This window comes from Limulus polyphemus, unplaced genomic scaffold, assembly GCF_000517525.1.
Source record: "Limulus polyphemus unplaced genomic scaffold, Limulus_polyphemus-2.1.2 Scaffold3425, whole genome shotgun sequence".
NCBI classification, from domain to species: Eukaryota; Metazoa; Arthropoda; class Merostomata; order Xiphosura; family Limulidae; genus Limulus; species Limulus polyphemus.
In genome coordinates this window covers 76204-81389 of record NW_013669035.1, presented here as the reverse complement: position 1 = coordinate 81389, position 5186 = coordinate 76204, and the positions used below count along the sequence as shown (strand labels likewise).

The 5186-nt window shown below is 38.2% G+C and overlaps 1 protein-coding gene across 3 annotated transcripts in view; it reads right to left on the bottom strand.

Moving 5' to 3' along the window:
- The window catches only part of LOC106469322 (tyrosine-protein kinase PR2-like), a 62166-nt gene that overhangs the window by 43238 nt on the left and 13742 nt on the right, over window positions 1-5186 (bottom strand). The window contains exon 1 of one of the 3 annotated variants that reach the window (XM_022397817.1): window positions 1171-1491. The exons of the other annotated variants lie outside the window; for them this stretch is intronic. The gene's annotated coding sequence lies outside the window, so the exon portion shown is untranslated. Of the gene's footprint in view, window positions 1-1170; window positions 1492-5186 lie in introns of those variants that run through there. 3 annotated transcript variants of the gene reach the window in all.

Genomic DNA, 5186 nt, shown 5'->3' with positions numbered 1-5186 from the left:
CTCACCAGTGCTGGCTTGGGCGCTCGACTCGCAATCTGAGGGTCGCGAGTTCTAATCTCCCTCTCACCAAACATGCTCGCCCTTTCTGCCGTGGGGGCGTTATAATGTCACAGTCAATCCCACTATTCATTGGTAAAACAGTAGCCCAAGAGTTGATGGTGATGACTAGCTGCCTTCCCTCTAGTCTTTCACTGCTAAATTAGGGACGGCTAGCGCAGATAGCCCTCGTGTTATTTTCCGCGAAATCCAAGCCAGACAAACACCAGGTGGTCGGGGTAGTAACATTCAACACGCGCTCCTAGTTGAAACGTTATCGATATCAATCGTTCAAGACAGTGTTTTCCTTGCACTTTTGTCGCCTGATGACGACAGGTTAAAACTGGCGAAATGTCTTGTGTCATATCAATAATAGCTTTACCATATAATACTTTTGCCGCCTTTAGACGACAGGTTAAAACTGGCGAAACGTCTTGTGTCATATCAATCATAGCTTCAATATATAGTACTTTTGCTGCCTTTAGACGACAGGTTAACACTGGCGAAACGTCTTGTGTCATATCAATAATAGCTACAATATATAGTACTTTTGCCGCCTTTAGACGACAGGTTAAAACTGGTGAAACGTCTTGTGCCATATCAGTAATAGCTCACCATCTAGTACTTTTGTCGCCTTTAGACGACAGGTTAACACTGGCGAAACGTCTTGTGCCATATCAGTAATAGCTTCACCATCTAGTACTTTTGTCGCCTTTAGACGACAGGTTAACACTGGCGAAACGTCTTGTGTCATATCAGTAATAGCTTCACCATCTAGTACTTTTGTCGCCTTTAGACGACAGGTTAAAACTGGTGAAACGTCTTGTGCCATATCAGTAATAGCTTCACCATCTAGTACTTTTGTCGCCTTTAGACGACAGGTTAACACTGGCGAACGTCTTGTGTCATATCAGTAATAGCTTCACCATCTAGCTCTGCTGTTCTTTATCTTACAATATAGTTTCTACCAGAGAAGGAATTTAGATAAATTACGAAGATGTAACAAACAACACTTTTAACTGCATAAAAACAAAACTTGTTGCTGCAACACGGGAATCGTATTAAAGCTTTAGTTATTTGTCCAAATGTAATAGCAGTTTTCACAAAAATGCTCCGATAAAGATTATTACTTACCGTGTCAACCTCCAGGTGGCAACAGTATTCTCAATTTGTCCACGTGACACTTCCAGCCCTAGAAGTTCCTCTCTCAGGTGACTCATACCAACAACTGCCAAACGAAGCCCGCAGGGACGGAGCGTGATAGACGCCATCGGGACCGTTATACTAACGGCTCTGTACCCCAGTTCTGCCAGTCACGTTATGACCGAAGTAATGTATGACTCACTACAATTTTTTTATCGTTAAGCTTTCAACTTGTTCTACAAATGTTTAAGACTCTCCAATCACCACACTGTGAAATTTGTATATTAAACTTGACCATGGACGGTGATGGATTTTGTAATTAAGAAATTTCGTATTAAAGTACTCTGTCAGGTAATTTATTTATTTTTTTATTTGAGGTCGTGATAAGGAAAACAAAGCGCAAACTATGCAGGGTAATGAACGTTATTAGTCACTGAATTAACTGACAAAAAAAATGTAATTTCATTTTTCATTCTTTAAGACAAAGAACATCAATTTCAGGCCTTATATAAGTAGTATTTTATTATATTTGGTGTTGACAATTAAAGGCAATATAAAGCATATTAAAGTCAGATTTCTCTTCATTACCATATTAGGACCTTTTATGTTTTTTCAAAGCTTGTTTCGATCTATACTTCTATTACTTACAAACTCCACTGATTCAAAACACACAAGAATAACAAGTTTCTGACTCATTATACAAACAGACGAGAATTCCAATTTCTCTGTTTGGTCCTAGCTAATAACATAATTCCAACACACAATGAAAGCAAATCGATTTTCCAAACTGCGTAGCTGTTGTTATGGCAACATCCGATCACCTGCGGTGATGTGCAGACAGGCGACATTGTCTCTTGGCCTCATTAAACTGACTCGCACGAAATTAACCTGAATACTCACGACCCTTTATATCCTACTGGCTAATAAATCAGTCATATATTGTTACGTTGTTCATATATTTGTGTACTACATTAGTGTTACCACTAGTTTAATGTTAGTATTCCCGATACCTTAATATAGCGTACTACTATTAAATATTTTTATTTGTATAGTAATCTTGTTAAGTTAGTGGGCTGGGCAATCTTAATATTACTGTAATGCTATTGATCTTTTATTAAAACTGTTTATTGAATTTCGCCCAAAGTTATTCGAGGGATATCTGCGCCAGCAGTCCCCAATTTTTAAGTGATAGACCGCCAACTTGTGGACTACTCTAATCGAATAATGGGCTTTGACCGTTACTCGTATAACACAACCACGGCCGAAAGCGCGAAGTGAAATTTAAAACAAATAACAACAACGGTAACGGAGCGCGAACCATTAAAGATCGTATCCACAATTCGACACGCTAAACACCTGAACTAATGTAATATTGGTTTCTTTATTTTTGTTTCATTAGCATTGTTTTATAAAATATGCTATTAAATCATTGTTAAATTGGTGCACGATTTTCATTACTGTGTTTAAACTTGATGCATTGTTCTTAATGTACTGTAGTACTTTGTTACTTTTCTTCAGTGGTCAGATATTAGGGTGATATTCAATGAAAGTTACATGGGATCTATGCCGTTTGTTTGTAACGAAGCACAAAGCTACACAATTGGCTATCTTTGCTCTGCCCACCACGGGTACCGAAACCCGGTTTCTAGCGTTGTAAGTCCGCAGACATACCGCTGTGCCACTGGTGAGCACTAGGCCATAAGACGAAAGGAATTACAGTACTTTTGAGCTATAAATACTTCACGCCAAACTAAGTTCCCATACAAGCTTTGTTTCCAAATATTTTAAAGTTACTTTATATTAAATGAGTTTTATGTAATAATTAACATGGAGATACGTTAATAACCTGGACAGTTATATAACTCATGGCATGAGGTTTCTTGGGTTCTCTATAAATTTTTAGTATAATAAACAATTCATAATTTTCATCCCACGAGACTCTCCGAACATCTCTGTACCATCCAGAGCACACTGTACTGCTACTACCGACTCAGTAGCGTGTTCTCACACGAGTCTCTCCCTACGGGTTCCCACGGTACACAAGCTGTAGAAACGGCCAGACAGCATGCCTACATGTACCAGACAGGTTTTAGTGCCGGTCTGTCACGTCTTAGAGTACCGGTTCTAAAAGAAGCCGCATATTTGTCTACCATGTTGTACACAGTCTAGTCTCTCAACTTCTAAAACCCTACCCCCCTCAGCACAAACGTACGCACACAATTAGCCTGTACAACATTTCACCCACATTTAAAACAGTTACTAATACTTGCCGTTTATCTTTGTTGAAGTCTTAAGCTCGTTGAACTACGTTATATCCAACATTGTCCAGGTTGCTGTTGTATATTTAAAACAACGATGTACCCCCTCCCCACTGCACGAGATGCACGCTCTCAAGCACTTAAGTTTCCGAGAAATAAATGTCATATAAATACCAACAGGTCATTTGCTACTATTCGAAAATAACGAAACTGGTTCTTAATTTAAAAAAGTTACGGCAGAAATATCAAAACGTTAAGGCGTATTCTGTAAACGGTTACAAATTGTAACTAAATAGAGGACTTATTTACATATGCTCAACGAAATAATTGTCTTCAAGCACGTGCTAGTTCCTAAACAATATTTTATACATATAGACACAAACACACAATTTTATCTTGAATCAGTACCGAAACGGCGCATGCGTAAATGTTTCTGAAGTTGACATCTACAAAGAATTCATAGTTTTATCAAGTTATATTTATCAAACATTTTATCAGAAAAATATTTTTTAAAAGTGACCGAATATTGGTTTAATTGAAAAATAACTAAACTTCACGATGTATGACCAATGTAAGTAATAACTTCGTGAAGATTTTCTAACGTACGCGTGACATTTATCGGCAACAATTTGTGTATATGGGTCAAAGGAATAACATGTCAACTCAAAACCCACCCACGGCTCCGGTTACTGCTTCGCATACTTCTTGTATCGTACGATCCCCCCCCCCCACAGTCTCATGAGGAGTGCATTTGGAAAACGTGGAATCATCCAAAATCTCCGCCTGTAAATCTATAACTTCTATGACGAACGTGAACGTTAGGCCTGTGTTTTATAAATTTCAATGACGAACATGAACGTTAGGCCTGTGTTTTATAAATTTCAACGACGAACGTGAACGTTAGGCCTATGTTTTACAAATGTGCACTTATACTACCCGTTTCTGCTTTAAATTTAATTAGAAATGTAAAAACAGAATTACTTTTCCAAGGCTAATTTTCAGTAATTTGCCTGGTTTTCGGTGATTCCACGTTTTTGGCTTTAGGCAGGCCCGTGCAAAGCTGGTAATAGGCCCAGGCCAGATGGGAAATGTAGGCCCCATTTCAAACTGCTAATTAAGTATTTTTGTAATCAGTGCTAAATACATTTGATTTATGTGTGGGTATATACATGTACATGTAGTTTCCATGATGTACTTACATGCAACATAAACGAATAAAAGAACTAGAACGATTTATAAAAAAGGTAATGGCAAACAATTTTATTCAAAATGTAAATAAGACAATAGAGTACAGTACTGTAATAAGAAGCAGTAAGTACAATAGCACATTCATGTTTATTCTGTATTTGGAATTTCAGATCAGAAATGGTCATCACTTTTTCACATTCAAAAATGCTTTCCGTGCTTTTATTTGGGCAAATTCATCAATTACACCAGAAAAATCAAGCAAGTAGGCCCATGCCAACTGCTCCCCCCCCCCACACACCCCTCTGTTATGGCCTGGCTTTAGGCTAACCAGTGTATCTTTGGTCCAGAAAAATGTTCAGCTATTTTCATCATTTTATTAACTAAATTTAAGTTTGTTTGCCGCTAAATATGATTAAACTGAGGGTCGTGAGTTCGAATTCCCACCACAGACCATGCTCGTCCTATATGGTTGCTGACTCGGCCAGTCACCAGAGTAGTGGTCGGCAACCTTTTTTGATCGCGGGTCAATTATATTTTTGAAAAATTTAGCATTGTGTTGTG